This window comes from Triticum aestivum, chromosome 2A (genome assembly GCF_018294505.1).
Source record: "Triticum aestivum cultivar Chinese Spring chromosome 2A, IWGSC CS RefSeq v2.1, whole genome shotgun sequence".
In the NCBI taxonomy this organism is placed as follows: domain Eukaryota; kingdom Viridiplantae; phylum Streptophyta; class Magnoliopsida; order Poales; family Poaceae; genus Triticum; species Triticum aestivum.
In genome coordinates, this window is record NC_057797.1 from 619,705,578 (window position 1) to 619,725,785 (window position 20,208).

Here is a 20,208-nt window from a genome sequence, read left to right on the forward strand (position 1 = left end):
GGTTTATCATAGTAAAAGAAACAGAAGTAGACGCGAAAATAAACAAAGCTGAAACAACTTTTGATTAATGCAGAAAACAACCGTTCATGATTATCAGTCATATCTATATTTTTTACCTTTGGATTGCCGGTTTATATGACCCGGGTGATGAGGTTGATAATGCAGTCCTCTGGAGAAGTCCGTGCTTCTGAACACGTGACAATTATCATGCCTTGGTGGTTTATTGTCAAAAATAATCAAGCCGGAAAAAGACTATGCTGATTGTTAAAGTTGATACAATCAATAACTAGTAAGACAAAATAAAAAGCGATAAACAATATAAATAACCTTGTAACTAAAGGTTGGGGGTTTCTGATTCGAATACGATCAGTAAGCCGGACCAAAGGGGTTAAGCTAAGATTCGAATACGATCATATAGCCCCATTGGCTTTGGCATTGCGCCGATCAAAAGGGTACCGACAACTATGTTCTCTTTGGTTCGAACACGACCCATGTTTGAACAGGAAGCCCCCAAATGACCTTGAGAGGTCTTTAACGACCCTGATTCGAATACGATCCAAGTCGGACTCAAAAGGGGTTAAGCTATGATTCAGATACGATCAAGAAGCCCCCCTGGTCAGTTTAGCTTTGAGCCGATCAAGAGGGTTACGGCAGCTATGTTCTCTTTGGTTCAAATACGACCTATGTTTGAACAGGAAGCCCCCAAATGACCTTGAGATTTACAGATAGGTACGAATACGATCATAAGCCGGACCAAAAAAAGTTAGACTTGATTCAGATATGATCAGCTCCTTAATAGTCTTTTGCAATAGTAATGGTTGAGAAACGATATGTAATCTTTGTAAAGGAAAAGGACAGAGGTCCTGCTTTATTACTTATCATATTATATACAATGTCAAAGTATGTACATGAGGAGAGTCGGTGGCTCAGGTGTAGCATGGCCGAAGTTGAGCAATGTTCCACGGCCCGCGGGTCTCCTCCTCCGACTTATATGAGTCTTTGTGCTCTCGAACCTCAATGAGGTAATATGACCCATTGTTTAAGCTCTTGCTGACCACAAAGGGTCCTTCCCAAGGCGGGGATAACTTGTGTGCATCTGATAGGTACTGGATGAGCTGGAGCACCAGGTCACCTTCCTGAAAGGTCCTGGACTTAACTCGGCGGCTGTGATAACGGCGTAAATCTTGCGGATAGATTGCTGACCGAGCTGCTGCCAAATCTCTCTCTTCATCTAATAAGTCAAGTGCATCCTGACGGGCTTGTTCGTTATTAGCTTCAATGTAAGCCGCCACGCGAGGCAAGTCATGACGTATGTCACTAGGCAGGACTGCTTCTGCTCCATAAACCATAAAGAAGGGTGTATAACCTGTAGACCTGTTAGGAGTGGTGTTAATACTCCACAATACCGAGGGCAACTCCTCGACCCAACAACCCGGCATCCAAAGTAAAGGAACCATAAACCGGGGCTTGAGACCTTTTAAGATTTCCTGATTTGCTCTCTCAGCCTGACCATTGGATTGAGGGTGAGCTACAGAAGATACATCAAGCCGGATATGCTCACGTTGACAAAACTCCTCCATAGCCCCTTTGACAAATTAGTGCCATTGTCAGTGATAATACTATGTGGAAAACGAAAGCGAAAGATCACCTTTTTCATGAACTGAACCGCCGTGGCTGCATCACACTTACTCACCGGCTCTGCCTCAACCCATTTTTTGAATTTGTCGACCGCCACTAAAAGATGTGTCTTTTGATCTTTGGACCTTTTGAAAGGTCCAACCATGTCAAGTCCCCAGACTACAAATGGCCAAGTGATTGGAATCATCCGCAACTCTTGAGCCGGCACATGCGCTCGTCGTGCAAATTTCTGACATCCATCAGACCTACTGACCGGATCTTCTGCATCAGTGTGAGCCGTCAACCAGTAAGAACCATGATGAAAAGCCTTGGCCACAAGAGACTTTGACCCGACGTGATGACCACAATCCCCTTCATGGATCTCACGAAGTATTTCTTGGCCTTCTTCGGGAGAAACACACCGCTGAAACACTCCAGAAACGCTGCGATGGTATAACTCTTCGTCAGAAATCATCATTGATTTAGACCGCCGGGTTATCTGTCGGGCCAGAGTCTCATCCTCTGGCAATTCTCCCCGGGTCATGTAAACCAAAAACGGTACTGTGCAATCTGGGATAACGTGAAGAGCCGCCACCAACTGTGCCTCTGGGTCAGGAATAGCTAGATCTTCCTCTGTAGGTGACTTAACAGACGGGTTATACAAAATATCCAAGAAGGTGTTAGGTGGCACCGGCTTGCGCTAAGACCCTAACCGGCTTAGAGCATCTGCCGCTTTGTTCTTCCTACGGTCAATGTGTTCCACCTGATAACCTTTAAAATGTCCTACAACAGCATGGACTTCACGACGATAAGCCGCCATGATAGGGTCCTTGGAGTCCCACTTGCCTGACACCTGTTGAGCCACCAAATCTGAATCACCAAGATACCGGACCCAGGTCAGGCTCATCTCTTTGGCTATTCGAAGACTATGGAGCAAGGCTTCATATTCTGCTGCATTGTTAGTACAAGGAAACATCAATCGCAACACATAACAAAATTTGTCACCTCGAGGGGAAGTTAGCACAACTCCATCCCCCGAGCCCTCCAACTGTCTGGACCCATCAAAGTGAATTGTCCAGTATGTGTTATCCGGTTTCTCCTCAGGCATCTACATCTCTGTCCAATCATTAATAAAGTCAACCAGTGCTTGGGACTTGATTGCAGTATGTGGTACATACTTCAATCCATGAGATCCAAGTTCGATGGCCCACTTGGCGACTCGTCCAGTAGCTTCTTTATTTTGAATGATGTCTCCCAAGGGAGCAGAGCTAACCACGGTGATTGGGTGACCCTGAAAGTAATGTTTGAGCTTCCGGCTTGCCACAAACACCCCATACAGAAGCTTCTGCCAATGTGGATATCTTTGTTTAGATTCAATCAGCACCTCACTGATGTAATAAACCGGCCGTTGAACCGGATGTTCCTTGACAACCTCCTTGCGCTCCACCAAAATCGACACACTAACAGCTCGTGATTTAGCTGCTATGTATAACAGCAGCGGTTCTTTCTCAACTGGAGAAGCAAGAACTGGCGGCTCAGCAAGTTGTTTCTTCAGATCCTCAAAGGCAGAATTTGCGGCATCGCTCCAAACGAAATCATCTGTCTTCTTCATCATCTGATATAAAGGCATCACCTTCTCCCCTAGCCGGCTTATGAACTGGCTCAAAGCAGCAACGCGACTCGCCAGTCGTTGAACGTCATTGATACACACCGGTTTAGCCAGGGAGGTGATTGCCTTAATTTTCTCTGGGTTAGCTTCAATACCTCTGTTAGACACCAAAAAACCCAAGAGCTTACCGGCTGGGACTCCGAAGGCACACTTGGCCGGGTTAAGCATCATCTTGTAGACCCGGAGGTTATCAAAGGTCTCCTTCATATCTGTTATCAAGGTCTCCTCCTTTCTAGATTTTACCACTATATCATCCACATAAGCATGAACATTATGCCCAATCTGACTGTGAAGGAAACTCTGCACACACCATTGATAAGTTGTCTGGGCACTTTTAAGCCCAAAGGGCATAGACACATAGCAGAAGGCTCCAAACGGAGTGATGAAAGTTGTTTTCTCCTGGTCCTTAACTGCCATTTTGATCTGATGATAACCTGAGTAAGCATCCAAAAACTCAAATGCTCACAACCTGCCGTAGCATCAATGATCTGATCAATACGAGGGAGAGCAAAAGGATCAGTCGGACAAGCCTTGTTCAAATCAGTGTAATCTATACACATACGCCAAGTGCCATTCTTCTTGAGAACAAGCACCGGGTTAGCCAACCACTCTGGGTGAAAAACTTCAACAATAAACCCAACCGCTAAGAGCCGGGCCACCTCTTGTCCAATGGCCTTGCGCCTTTCCTCATTGAACCGTCTCGACAAGGTTGGTGTGGACCTCGCGCGCTGAGCCGTCTCGACGAGGTTGGTGTGGACGTCCGGCTCAGGGCCTGATTCGCCAACCAGCCGATGAAGACATGAATTCCGTCGAAGGGGACCCGGTACCCATACTCAATTGAGCCGGCCTCAGGGACCCAGCCTTCGTCGTCGATGTAGAGATTGCCAGGATGACTCTTGGTCATCCGGCCCACAGCGTATCCCTTGAGCCCTTCGAAGTTGCCCTTCAAGAACTCAAATCCACCGTGCACTGGCCCATGGTGGGCACCAACTTTCGTGGTATTGTCACGGTAGATGTCATAGTAGAAGGACTTAGTTGTACGGCCATCGCAACTAGGAAGCTTAAAGGGGTTAATCGGGACAAAGGACACAAGAGGTTTTATACTAGTTCAGCCCCTTAAGATGAAGGTAAAAGCCTACGTCTAGTTGTGTTGGTATTGCTTGGGTTTCGATCACCAAGAGGCTAGTTTGCTGGCTTGGTTATCGATCTCTTGTTTCTTGCCCTAAGCCGCCACCGCGTCGTCCCCTTATATACACGGTTTGACGCCTTGCGGCCTACAGAGTCCCGGCCGGCTCTTGAAGCGTGTCTGGCTCGGTGACTTCTTTTGCATGCCTTTCCTTACAAGTCTTTCCTTACATATGGTGGTTTACAATATTGGGCCTTAAGCCGCCTCTGGGCTTAGGCCTTCTACAAGCCTTAATAAACTATTGCCTTGACTGTTTTCTGGGCTTCCTTTGTGACCCGTCATTGGGACTGACCTGGTCCCTCCTGGGCGGGTCATAACTGAGAGCTACATCCCCAACATATATATATATATAGCAGTTGAACACGCAAGAAAACATTGTCCACAAGCCGAGCGCGATAACGGACGCGAGCATAGCGTGCCGTGGCGCCTAACGGCGAGCACAGCGCGCTGCGGCGCCTAACGGCGAGCAGAGCTTGCCGAGGGATGCGAGCAGAGGCCGTTACAGTGATACGTGGCAAATAAGAAGAACTGTGCGAGCGATGTCGGAGACATCAAGCACGAATCAGATTAGAGTTGTGTGTGCGATATGTGGCAAACATTTGATGCATCCTAGCTGTTTGTGATGGAATAAGCCGTGTGTGTTGCAGGCAAACACTTGCTGGTATATGATACTTCTCCAACGTATCTATAATTTTTGATTATTCCATGCTATTATATTGTCAATCTTGGATGTTTTATAATCATTGTATATCTTTTTTTGGTACTAACCCGTTGACATAGTGCCAAGTGCCAGTTGTTGTTTTCTGCATCTTTTTTACATCGCAGGAAATCAATACCAAACGGAGTACAAACGCATCGAGACTTTTTGGAGATTTTTTTGGACCAGAAGACAACCAATGGGTCAAAGAAGCACCTTGGGGTGCTCCGATGGGAGCACAACCCACCAGGGCGCGCCAGGAGGCCCAGGCGCGCCCTGGTGGGTTGTGCCTGCCACGGGTGCCCCCTGAACCGCCTCTTTGCTCTATAAATACCCCAATATTCTAAAAACCCTAGGGGAGTCGACGAAAATCAATTCCAGCCGCCGTAGAGTCCAGAAGCACCAGATCTAATCTAGACACCATCACGAAGGGGATCACCAGTTCCATTGGTGCCTCTCCGATGATGTGCGAGTAGTTCTTTGTAGACCTTTAGCTCCATAGTTAGTAGCTAGATGTCTTCCTCTCTCTCGTTTGATTCTCAATACAATGGTCTCTTGGAGATCCATATGATGTAACTCTTTTTGTGGTGTGTTTGTTGGGATCGAATGAACTTTTAGTTTATGATCAGATCTATCTCTTTTTATCCATGAAAGATATTGATTTTCTTTGATCTCTTATATGCGTGATTGCTTATAGCCTCGTATTTCTTATCCGATATTTGGGTTTTGTTTGGCCAAATTGATCTATTTATCTTGCAATGGGAAGAGGTGCTTTCTAGTGGGTTCGATCTTACGTGCTTGATCCCGATGACAGAAGGGGAACCGACACGTATGTATCGTTGCTACTAAGGATAAAACGATGGGGTATATCTCTACATAGATAGATCTTGTCTACATCATGTCATCGTTCTTACTGCATTACTCCGTTTCCCCATGAACTTAATACACTAGATGCATGCTGGACAGCGGTCGATGTGTGGAGTAATAGTAGTAGATGCAGGCAGGAGTCGGTCTACTAATCTTGAACGTGATGCGTATATAATGATCATTGCCTGGTTATCGTCATGATTATTCGAAGTTCTATCAATTGCCCAACATTAATTTTTTTACGCATAGTTTGCTTTTTTTCTCGAGAGAAGCCACTAGTGAAACCTACGACCCTGGGTCTCTTCTTTAATATATTTGCCTTTGCGATCTATTTTCCTTTGCTTTTATTTCCAGATCTGTTAAACCAAAAATACAAAAATACCTTGCTGCAATTTATTCTTATTTATTTATCTCACATTTGATCTATTAATCCACTACAATTTATTCACGTCCGCTTTACCAGTTTCTGGCACCGTTACCCAAAAGGGATTAACAACCCCTTTAATACGTCGGGTTGTGAGTAGTTGTTATTTGTGTGGAGGCGGCACTTAAGTGTTGTTGCTTGGTTCTCCTATTGGTTCGATAACCTTGCTCTCATCACTGAGGGAAATACCTACCGTCGCTGTGCTGCATCATCCCTTCCTCTTCGGGGAAATACCGGCATAGCTTCAAGTCGCACCAAAAGGAATTTCTAACGCCGTTGCCGGGGAGGATCTTCAACATATACCAGGTTCCTAATCACAAATCCCATCTCCTCGCAATTTACATTATTTGCCATTTGCCTCTCGTTTTCCTCTCCCCCACTTCACAAAAAATTTCCATTTTATTCGCCCTCTTTTTTGTCTACCGTTTTTTCGTCAGATCTATCCTTTGCTTGCAATCATGAGTGATATCGGTATGGCACCAACATATGATGGCCTAACTCCTAAGATTGGACGTGCGGACAATCTGGATGCCAAAACTTTTATCTTGGGGCAAGGGAATGTTATGGGAAAAGAACGTATCCAAGAATTTTTCAATTGTGTTGGGAATTTAAGCCTTGATGATGCTCCTATACTTAAGACTACTAGATCCTATGCGAACTCTATTTCAACGCTAGTTCTAAAACTTGAAAGAAAATATATCCATACTCATCCTACTTTGCAAAGATTATTTTTTGAGCTTCGAGTCATAAAGAACCCTAAAGCTAAAATGTTGGCCACTCTCGTTCTTATGAACGAATTTGACTACATAATACGGGAAGCTAGGGAAATCTTTGATTTTTATGGTATCAACCGTGAAAACCCATGATAGATGAAATTACTTACAATAGCGATTATGCTTTAAGACATTTGCTTGGGGATAATAAAATCTTTGATGAAAATCTTAAAAAAGAAGTCCCTATCTTAGATATAATCCAACAAGTTTTCAATAATGTTAATCAACGCTACTCTTGGATTGTTGCCGGAAATCAACGTGGTTATGATAATGGGCAACTTAATAGTGCTAAAGTTTCTATGGATAATATGTTTTATGTTGTTTTTACAAAACCCCATGAGTAAAACACCTCTAAGGGAATTAGAAAGAAGGATGACAAAACTTAGATCCTTCATTTATGCCTAGCTAAGGGCATAAAACTATAGCGCTCGTTGGGAGGCAACCCAATGATTAAAATTTATTTTTGCTTTTTTGCTTTCTATTCTTGAGTGTTAGTATAATTATGCTACTTTTATGATTGTGTTTTTTGTGTTTTAATTAGTGTTTGTGCCAAGTAAATCCTTTAGAATCTTCTTGGGTGATAGTTGTTTGATCTTGCTAAAAAATAGGAACTTTTGCTCTAGCGAAAACAATTCTTATTTTTAACCAGAGCATGATAAAATACCAATTATTTTTGCAGAATATTAATATACAAATTTCCCAGGTCTTCCTAATTTTTCAGAGTTTTTGGATTTCTAGAAGTATTCGAAATTTTCAGATTGCTACAGACTGTTTTGTTTTTGACACATTCTGTTTTCTTTGCGTTGTGTGCTTGTTTTGATGGCTCTATGGTGTTCTTTGATGAGTTTTTGCCATAGAAAAGTTGGAATACAGTAGATATAATGCAAGAACAAAATATGAATTTGTTTTCTTCAATACTTATTGTAGTGATTTGGTTTCTTATACTAACGGATCTCACGAAGGTTTTGTTGGTGTTTTCTGTGATTGAAGTTTTCAAGTTTTGCGTTATCTTACGATGGATGAAGGAATAAGGAGTGAGAAGAGCCTAAGCTTGGGTATGCCTCGGCATCCCAAGCTATTATCGAAAAGAGAGCAAGCAACTAAGGTTGGGGATGCCCCGGCATCCCAAGCTATTATCCAAAAGAGAGCAAGCAACTATGGTTGGGGATGCCCCGAGTGGCATCCCCTCTTTCTTCTAACGACCATCAGTATTTTACTCAAAACTATAATTTTATTCATCACATACTATGTGTTTTGCTTGGAGCGTCTTGTATGATATGAGTCTTTTTCTTGTTTTATTTTGTGTTTTAAGTCTTGATCCCTTGCTAGACAGACCTATTCGAGAGAGCCAAAATTATGCCATGACTTGCTAGAATTTCTCTCTATGCTTCACTTAAATTTTTATGAGCTATGGATTTGCTCTAGTGCTTCACTTATATCTTTTTGAGCACGGTGTGCTTTAGTATTTTTGAAGAAATGCTCTCTTTCTTCACTTAGATTTATTTGAGAGTTAGTAAAATTTTCAAGAAATTCTCTCTTGCTTCATTTAAATTAATTTGAGAGAAAGAAATTTTATGCTCACGATCTTGACCTATATTTGTTTGAGCTTATCAAAAGCAGCATATGAAACTTAGTTCCAAAGTGATAGATATCCAAGAAGGATATAATAAAAACTTTCATGAAGATCACTGGACAAAATAAACTTGACTCTTAGTAATAGTTTCGAGATATGATGATGTGATACGTGAGTCATCTTGATGAGTAATTATGCTTTAGTAAGAATATGGGTGTTAAGGTTTGTGATTCCCTATGCAAGCACGAAAGTCAATAGTTATGCAATGAAATTATATCCTACTTGTGGTGCATTATTCGGTGTTAATTATGCTTAATGCTCGCTTATGAGATTATTCATTTCTTGGTTGGTCGCTTCTCAATATTTTGCTAGCCTTCATTTTGCACTAAGTATGATCACTACTTGTGCATCCAAAAACCTTTAAACCAGTTTTGCCATATGAGTCCACTATACCTACCTATATGCGGCATCCTTTTGCCGTTCTAAGCAAATTTGTATGTGCCATCTCTAATATTCAAAATAAATTTCTCTTTTGTGTGCTCGTACCGCTAACAAGGCGGTGAGGGGTGGCTAATATTTCTCACGATGAGTGTTTCTTCACTTGTCATTGCACGAGAACAAGGCAAAGGTATAAGGGATGCCCAGTCCCGAAATGAAAAATGAATTTACTTTATGTTGTCAAATAATAAATTTCTTGGAAAGTGTTGGTATGGAAGGCACCCGTGGATACAGTTAGCCATGGAAAGTGAAAGTACGGTGGAAAAAGGAATAAACTTTAATTTCTATTTGGGAACCGCCTATGATATATCTAGCATGAAAAGTGTTGGGAACTCTAAGTCCTTTTCGTTGGTGGGAAAAGTATGCCTCTCAAAATGTTTTTATCTCTCAATTTTCGCTTTGAGCTTTGGCACCTCTACAAATCCCTACCTCCCTCCGCGAAGGGCCTTTATTTTACTTTATGCATTTTTTATTTTGAATTTGAGTCTCCATCTTCTCTTATAAAGTACCAACTAGGAGGCACTATGATCATACTTGAGCATTGGGTGTAGTTAATATGCGAGTGTGTTTCATGAATGGATCAATGATTGAGCATAATGGGCTAGGGATAGCTTATTTTAGCGTTGATATTTTGGAAGACATGGTTGCTTGTTAGCATGGTTCAGTATTTAAATTATCATGTCAAAACTAGACTATTGCTTTGAAAAAATATAAAAGTCCAAATGTCCATGCTATAAAGAAAAGAATATGAGATGACACGTTAGGCAGCATTCCACATCAAAAAATTTGTTTTTATCATTTACCTACTTGAGGACGAGCAGGAATTAAGCTTGGGGATGATGATATGTCTCCAACGTATCTATAATTTTTGATTGTTCAATGATGTTATATTATCAATCTTGGACGTTTTATAATCATTTTATAGTCATTTTATATCATTCTTTGGTACTAACCTATTGACATAGTGCCAAGTGCGAGCTGCTATTTTCTGCAAGTTTTTTGCACCGCAGGAAATCAATACCAAACGGAGTCCAAACACAACAAAACTTTGTGGAGATTTTTTTGGACCGGAAGACAACCAATGGGCCGAAGAAGCACCTGGGGGTGCTCCGAGGGGAGCACAACCCACCGGGGCACGCCAGGAGGCCCAGGCATGCCCTGGTGGGTTGTGCACACCTCGGGTGCCCCCTGAACCGCCTCTTTGCTCTATAAATACCCCAATATTCCATAAACCCTAGGGGAGTTGACGAAAATCAATTCCAGCCGCCGCAGAGTCCATAACCACCAGATCCAATCTAGACACCATCATGGAGGGGTTCACCACTTCCATTGGTGCCTCTCCGATGATGCCTGAGTAGTTATTTGTAGACCTTCGGGTCCATAGTTACTAGCTAGATGGCTTCCTCGCTCTCGTTTGATTCTCAATACAATGGTCTCTTGGAGATCCATATGCTGTAACTCTTTTTGCGGTGTGTTTGTTGGGATCGGATGAACTTTCAGTTTATGATCAGATCTATTTCTTTTGATCCATGAAAGTTTTTTGAGTTTCTTTGATCTTTTAATATGCATGATCGCTTATACCCTCGTATTTCTTCTCTGATATTTGTGTTTTGTTTATCCAACTTGATGTATTTATCTTGCAATGGGAGGAGGTGCTTTGTAGTGGGTTCTATCTTACGGTGCCTGATCCCAGTGACAGAAGGGGAACCAACATGTATGTATCATTTCTACTAAGGATAATACGATGGGGTATATCTCTACATACATAGATCTTGTCTACATCATGTCATCATTCTTATTGCTTTACTTTGTTTCCCCATGAATTTAATACACTAGATACATGCTGGATAGCGGTCGATGTGTGGCGTAATAGTAGTAGATGCAGGTAGGAGTCGGTCTACTAATTTTGGATGTGATGCCTATATAATGATCATTTCCCGGATATCGTCATGATTATTTGAAGTTCTATCAATTGCCCAACAGTAATTTTTTTACCCACCATTTGCTATTTTTCTCGAGAGAAGCCACTAGTGAAACATACGGCCCCCGGGTCTCTTCTTTAATATATTTGCCTTTGCGATCTATTTTCCTTTGCTTTTATTTCCAGATCTATTAAACCAAAAGTACAAAAATACCTTGCTCCAATTTATTCTTATTTATTTTGTTGGGCATTCGATCTATCAATCTACTACAATTTATTCACGTCCTGTCGTGGAAACGTCACGGCAGATGTCCTAGTCTATGGACTTAGTCGTGAGGCCAACACATCTATGTGGTAGCTTAAAGGGGTTGATTGGAATCGAGAGACGCAACACACAAGACAAGGATTTAGACAGCTTTGGGCCCCGAGAAACATCATCCGTTAACAACCCTACATGCTGTTTGTGGCTAGGTCTCATTATCATCATGAGGGAGTCGCTGTAACTCCGGCTCTCCTAGTTGTGTCTAGACTTAATGATTATTCAACTCCCCCCTCTTGGGGTGCCCTGCCCCTCCTTATATATGTTGAAGGGGCGGATTACATGTAGAGTCCAACTCGGACTTAAGACTTAACTATTCTATCTTCTCTCCATGGGCTTCTTAATGTTTTGGGCTTCTTAACTGTTGACTTACAATCTGGCTTACCATATGGCTTAACTGTCCGGCTTAACTATCTGTCTTAACTGTCTGACTTAACTGTCTGCTTAACTATCTGGCCAATATGGCTGTGTCTGCTAGGTTACATGACTGTGTCTGCAATGCTTAACTGTTCCCGCCGGCTTATAGTCTGTCGGGTCACCAATGAAATATCAAGTCCCAGCCGGGTCATATCTCCGGCCGGGTCATACCGCGGGGTATATCCCCGACATTAGCCCCCAGTTTAATTTGGATTTATCCATGTTAGACTGATCCTGTAAACAAAACACAATAACAATTTTAACAGGTTATACTCCGGGTTAAACATTATTTTAAGCCATCACATGAATATCCTTAAATCCTTGTCATTTCCTTCTTCTAGAGAATCCGGGTCAATAAACCAACTTTATAATCAATTTGCTGACATTGGTTTCTCACAGAGAAAGACTCTGAATAATAATTCATTTGACTCAGCTCCCAATGCTTAAAAATATTGGTCTTTGAAATACTCATGTGACCTTCATCCGGCTTAAACATGAAAACTTGTCGGCTTATAAATAGATAATGCTGAGTTGTAATTGTTGCAGACACCCGGATAATCTGGTTTACTCAAAACTAAGAATTTGAAGATTTTTCTCCCTTATATCCATATTACCTGTAGGCCCCAAGTCTTGAGCAGAAACAAAGTGGTGACTTAAGACTTGCTTCAACATAAATATTGCCACTTTGAAGAAATCCATGCTGTTCATCTCAGTCACTAGTAAAGACTGAATACTCCATATACGTAGCCCCCAAGTGCCGCTTTGTCATGCTTGCAGCAACCTGCAACTTGTAATTGCCTTATACTCATAAAAACTTCAACCAGTGTAGCCCCCAAGGGCCGGGTCATTATGTAATAATGAGCAGGGACTTTATAAATATGATCATATAGGCTTGAACAACAACGTGTAGCCCCCAAGGGCCGGCTCACTAAGATAATATTGAGCTGGGACTTTATATATACTTCTTGGAAAAGAACATCATATGATGTAACCCCCACCATGGGGCTTGAACCCACATCCACAAGGTTAAGAGCTTTGTGCTTTATCCATTGAGCAGTGGACCCTTCAATATAATGGAATAACATTTGTGTACCTTGAATTGTTTACGGGAGCAATTGGTAGCCCCCAAGGACTGGCTCATTACAATGTGATGAGTCGGGTCTTCAATAAGGACAGTTAAAATGACTTTGCATTAGCCCGCAAGTGGCATGGTGCATGCTGGCAGTGACATGGGACTTGCATATTTGATGTAATCTCAATTTGAATAATGTGGCCCCCAAGTGTCGGGTTGTAAGCCTGCAGCGACTCGGGACTATTCCTTCCATTGTAGAATAAATTATATCCATTGATAAAATAATATCCATTGCACTGAAGCGACTTTGAAAACCTCAATCGTAATATTGGTTATTGATAACCCTAATAAAAATCCAGCAATGCTGGCTATTAAAGATTTGAATAATATAACCCGGTTTGAAAAACCGGTTCCTGTAATATTGAATCATACTGCCGGTTTAGGATACCTGTGCAGTAAGGGTGATAACCCAATCTTTAGAAGCCAAAAACTTTCAAATGTTTATGATTGTCATATATGGCGACTTATCATCCAAAGTGAAGACGGGTTAATCGAAATCATATATATGCTTCAGATATGAACAAAAAGTCTCAAGACAAAACCAATAGACTGTTTTCAAAAAACTTAAGCAAAAAAGAAAGAAGAATTTGAGGCTTCTGATTCGAATACGATCAGTAAACCGGACCAAAGGGGTTATGCTAGGATTCGAATACGATCATGTAGCCCCCAGTGACTTTGGCGTTGCGCCGATCAAGAGGGTACCAACATCTATGTTCTCTTTGGTTCGAATACGACCTATGTTTGAATAGGAAGCCCCCAAATGACCTTGAGAGGTTTTTAACAACCCTGATTCGAATACGATCCAAGTCGGACCCAAAAGGGGTTAAGCTATGATTTGAATACGATCAAGAAGCCCCCTAGTGACTTTGGCATTGTGCCGATCAAGAGGGTACCGACATCTATGTTCTCTTTGGTTCGAATACAACCTATGTTTGAACAGGAAGCCCCCAAATGACCTGTAACTATGGCTATGAGCCGGATCAAAGGGTAATCATAGCTTAGCTCAATAAGCCGGAAGCCCCCAAGTGATATATTTCTGAGCTGTGCTCGCCGGGTGCCTATGTTTGAGTTGTGTTGTGCGACAAACTCTCGTTGGTCCCTGTAATTTTTTTTCTGAAAACTCAAACTTGAACTGGATTGCAGACCGAAAGCATCATTGTGAGCCAGAATATTTTTGACAGCCTTTTAAATTTTCATCAACATAGCAGTAGCCTCCGGGGCCGAGTCATGTCATCGTAGCCCCCGAGTCTTAAGACTACTCGAGGAGTTGGCTTGAGACTCTCCATGCTTGACCATTATGTAACTAGTGGATTGCTGGAATATGTTGAATCTGGGTGGGTTATAATTGACCCTGTCCATTGACCAATCCGGTGTAGGTAAGGGCCATACCTTGATGGTCTCCTTTGTAATAGTGAATTCTGCATAAGGATTTGCGCAAACGAGAGTAATTGTTCTCGAAGAATAAAAAATAATATGTATTAATAAAATAGACTTAGATATATATCACCTTGTTTGCGGCCTTCAGACATAGCGTCCGGGATGAATAGCTAGCGCGTCACCACGGCCGGGAAGGACCCAAATCCATGGCAGCCCTTATAGCTCTAATGACCCGCTTCTGCGCGGGAGAAGACAACTGGCTTGCTCATAAAAGAAATGACGCCAGCGGCCCGGGCACTTCCGAAATCCGAGATGGCAACGACAAGCCACGACGAACCGAACACAACAGTCGCAATAACATCCGCGACACAACGGTGAATGCCGGATTTCACAATCCGAAGCCCGATCAACGAAAGAAGCCACTAAAGGCAAACCAGGATGGACCATCCACCCTTGACAGGATACTGGACCGACCTTGTCAGATTCAAGGTCACCCTGATATGCCAGCTAATCATACCAACTGAAATGGTTGGGTCTTCAAGCAGGCATGCAAGCTTAAAACTAATCACAAGGGGAGGAGGCCACCAGGCGATAAAGACAATGGATCGGCTCGCCAGCAGAACGCCAGGGGCCAGAAACAGTTTCCCTCCGATGTTCAACCACTCCGAGAACGTGAATAGCAGTTCGTCTTCCGCCACCCACGTACTGTACTGGCAAAATTTGCACCACGCGCACATCACTATGCGCTCAAGATACCATGGGCATCGGCGGAAGCACAATACGGACAACCCTGCAAGCATTCCCGTAACGTTTTCTATCTGCTTACTTTATTTTTTCTGTATCATCCCTAAAGAACAGGTGACCAGCTGGACAGCATCTACAACGGACTCTATCGGAGTTCGGATCCGTATGCACACCTAAGGGGCTACGTCCGTTAAGGATTCCCCTCCCCGAGGATGGGCGACACAGACATGCAACAGGAGGTCCAAAATAACTTGTTGTGGACCATACTCTTTATTCCGAGCCTGTAATATGCCCTTTTCCCTCTGATCCCAACCCCGAGCATGTCAAATAGCCGGGTTCACGATTTCTTATTTTTTCTTCTTTTTATTATTATTATTATATACATATACATAAATTTATCATTGGCACATCGCTCCGTTCTTAGTAAGTCTCATCCGAACTGATCTTTCATACTCTTTCAACAATAAGTATGGCCTTAATGGCTGCTCTGCAGATACACCTCGGCATACCCTGCCAGGGGCTCGGAATGGGAACAAATGAGGTGCCAGTAAAACTCCGAACAACTCTATAGCGTACTTCAGCATCGCAAGTTTGGCCTTATATGCATCAGCTCCGAATCATTGCCTTGGGTCAATAGTTGGGTTGCCCGGCTCCTGTGTTTGCTACCCTACGTTCCGCTCTATCGGCTAGGGTAGTAAAGGGAGAACTATTGCGATTGTGCCCTGGCCTAGACCGGATGAGAACCTCAGTAGAGAAAGCCGAAAACTGACTGTCATGATGCGGCGAGAGCTGGTCAACCACTTGACGACTTATTGGAATCCTTAGTGATTCTCCGTGTAACACGAAGGATCTTTTTCAGATCAGATATGCAAAGCACCACATGCCGCATACACACCAGGGGCTATGTCGTAGCCTCACCATAAAACTCCGATGGTTAAGTGAAAGTGTTAACGCCTTATAGTCTGATTGCCTAGTTCGCCGCATTGTCAACTCCTTCCTGGACCAAGACGTTGGATAAAGAGTGATCAAATGCTTTTCCGAACACCCCCGTACTTCCTACGAGGGGGCTAAAGCGGACGACTTGAAAACTTTCAGATTATATTAGAACAACCGCATAGGAGGAATTCAAGCTTTCGAGCAAAACATAAATAGATTAACCATAAAGTTGTATTTTACAATCATCATACACCTCACTCGAACATTATGTTTTTTCAGCATTGACCCTCTATCAAGCGAGCGGCCTCTAGGACGTCTTGAAAATAGCTCTCCGGTTCCGGACGGTCCCTGCCTCCAGGCGGAGCCTTCGTGGAAATGTCGATGGCCCTCATATTTCCCCAGAACGTCTTGACTTGGGCAAGGATCATCCGTGCACCTTCAATGCACGCCGATCGCTTTGCAACATCGATTCGCGACACCACATCGACAAGCTTCTGCACCAAACCGAAATAGCTACTCGGCACAGGCTTAGTTGGCCATAGCCGGATTATAACATCCTTCAAGGCAGCGCCAGACACCCTATGAAGTTCGGCCCATTGGGACATCTGTTCGTTGAGCAGCAGCTGGCGCTTCGATGCACCGAACTGTGACCAAAAAAGCTTCTCCGTTGCATATCCAGCTCGCGCTTGGTAATACCGCGCTCCATCGGAAGAACTCTTCGGCAAGTCCAAATACTCGTCCGAAGAACTCCACACTTGGTTCAGCTGAGCATAGTCCGGGTCGCCGAACTTAGTTTGCAGCAGAAAAGGCTTTCCAGCCATTATCTCTTTCGCCTGTCAAATCTCCTCACGGAGTGCTCTGGACTTTGATCGTGCTTCTCTTGCCTCCTGTCGGGCCTTGTCCAGTTCAGCCGTTAAGGCTTCATTCTCCTTCTCAAGAAATTCGCAGCAGCCAGTAGCATTCTCCAAAGTGAGTGTCATCATGGATACCTTCTCCTCGCCCTGGCATCGCGCAGCTTGTTCGGCCTTCAGTTCAACCGATGCCTCTTCAGCAGCAGCATCACTAAGCCGGACCCGTTCCTTGGCCCGGACTAGCTTCACTCAAAGAGCCTCCACGGCAGCAACACCATCTGCATTTTATGCACATTTAAATAAAAAAGCACTTTCCCGCGTCAAGCACACTGGTGTAAAGAATGCTCGAAATACATACCGTGCGAGTCGTCAAGACGCCTGTTGATCAATGCAATGTCATCCTCCGCAATATCCAGCTTTTGCTGTAGTTCGGCCACTTTCGTATTACGGGCAGCCATAGGAGGGGAAGCGGCCTGTATTTCAAATTAAACCAAGGTTAATACCTAAGCATATCTCTTTGATCCTTCGATTGCTTCCTTTGGAAGACAATCTGAGTCTCAGGGGCTACTGCATATACGATAGGTGCATTTTGTCAATAAAATTCAATTGACAAAACTACATCACAAACCTCAAAACCCCTCAGAAGGCTCGTGAAGGCCTCGTTCAATCCACTCTTCACGGATAGAACCCTTTTGACCACATAGACATTAAGGTACGGTGCTCTTCTGAAATGGATGCTTGTCGTAGCAAGCCCGTCAGCATGTCCAGCGCTCCTGGGTCTACAGAAACTGCCGCTGGAGTACGACATTCCTGTGAAGGAACCCACTTACTTGCTTCCAGAATCATCTCCGGCTGTAAACCAGACTGTTCGGGGACGCCAGTCTTGATCCCGGAACCCCGAGTGACAGAGTCACCCCCTTCGGGTAACACCTTCTTCGCTTCCTGTACTACTTGGTGTTCAGGAGGATCCCGTCGGGAAGATACCTCGGTATCATCTCCCCTATTGCAGGAGGTGGCCGGAGAAGGCGTGTCACTCTCCATCATCTCCGGAAGAAGATCTCCCGAGGAGGAGTACGATTGAGAAGCACCAGGTGTTAACCTGCGTGGATGAACATATATCAGATGATTACTTCACTAATAGGAAAAGAATGAGGTGCGTTTAAAGTACCCAGCCTCACTTACGGTCTGCCTCGAGGCTCGTCCTCGTCATCAAACTCTACGGCAGCCTCGCTCGCCCGGCCCAAGCCGCTCAACGATGGCGTTTTTCCTCTTTTGGAAGGATTCCCCTCCTGATCTTTGGAGGCGGCTCTCTTCTTGCCCTCGAGGGCCCCCTCTACACTCTTGCCCTCGGGTAAAAGGACTTCGGTTTCCCCGAACTCAGCCACCTGGTATGGTGTCAGAATCAACATTCTCGTCACCAGGTCCGTCGCAGGGCCTTCGGGGAGAGGCGCCGGACACCAGATTAGCACCGCTTTCTTTATCCAGTCCTGAACAGGGGCGGATTGTTGAGTATCTTGATTAAGAGATACCTGAATGGAAGGTGCTCGGATATCGAGTACTTACCGAAGTGCTCGGATGATCGCAGCCAAGGCCAACGTCTTCGGTGGTGTCCGGCCATTGCTCTCGTTCCCCGAAATATAATTTCCACATTCCTTCCTACGTTGTGCCGAAGAAGTGTTGTAGAGTCCGCCGCCCTTCTGGGTTAAACTCCCACATACGAAGAGGCTGCCGCTGACATGGCAGGATTCGGCGGACCAGCATTATTTGAATGACGTTTGCAAGAACGATGACCTTCTCGATAAGGCTTCGGATGCGACTTTGCAGAGTCTGCACTTCATTGACAGATCCCCAGTCCAATCCCTTATTGACCCATGAAGCAAGCTGAATTGGAGGGCCGGGTCAGAACGCAGGTGTTGGCGCCCACTTGGGGCCCCGCGGCTCGTTGATATAAAACCGCCCCTGCTGCCATGGGTCGAAAGATTTGGCGGAAGATCCTTCGGGCCAAACATCGCCGGCCAGCTTGCCTATTATGACGCTGCTGCACTCTGCATGCTCCTCTTCTGCCACCTGCGGCCTCACATCAAAGGTCTTGAACCACAAACCTAAGTGCGGAGGAGTCCGGTGTAAGGCCTCACACATGACGATAAATGTCGAGACGATGAGAATAGAGTCTGGGGCCAGATGTGAAAATCTAGCCCATAGTAGAACATGAGCCCCCGGACGAAGGGGTTAAGCGCGAACCCTAGCCCATGAAGAAAGTGGGATACAAATACTATCCTCTCACCAGATCTGGGGTCGGTATGACTTGCCCTTGTGCTGGAAGTTGATGAAAGATTTCCGAGGTCAGATACCTCGATGCGCGGAGCTTCGAAATATCCTCCTCCGTGACAGAAGAAGCCACCCACTAGCCTTGATGGTTGGATCCGTACATGACTAGCGCTGGTGGTGATTGGAACCCAAGGGTTGGAACTTGGGGTGGACGGGGTTGAGGAAGGAGCAAGCGCAAGGGAAGAAAACGAGACTGGGTCTCTATATAAAGGCCCCGAATATTGGGCATCTCCCCCAGGGTCTCTAAACTTACCTATCACCAAGGAGTTGTACCCAGGGGACGGTTGGGTTACCCATGCCTGCATTAATGAAAATACCGTAAATAAAGGGACACGATCTCTGCCCTGACGAAACGTGCCAGTAAAACCACACCCCGAGACATAGGGTGACTCGCTAGCTGACGGTTGGAAATAGCAACCGGGTAGGTATGATACGATGTCATGAACAATTATCAACAAGTTGGGCTCATGGGGTGTTCTATTTTCTGCCATTATACACACAGGTCCGGATATACTTACTTCGTCCGAAGACTATTCTGGAGTTCTGAAGGATGGAACCTGCCTTGCAATGCCAAAGAAAAATCTACACGCCGGACTCCTCGTCATTGAAGCCAAGTTCAGGGGCTACTGAGGGAGTCTTGGACTAAGGGGTCCTCGGGCGTCTGGCCTGTTATCTATGGGCCGGACTAATGGGCTATGAAGACATAAAGGCCGAAGACTGCACCGTGTCCGGATTGGACTCTACTTGGCGTGGAAGGCAAGCTTGGAGAACGAAGATTCCTTATTATGTAACCGACTCCATGTAAACCCTAGATCCACTCGGTGTCCATATAAACCGAAGGGGATAGTCCGGAAAGAACAACACATATACTCATTACCA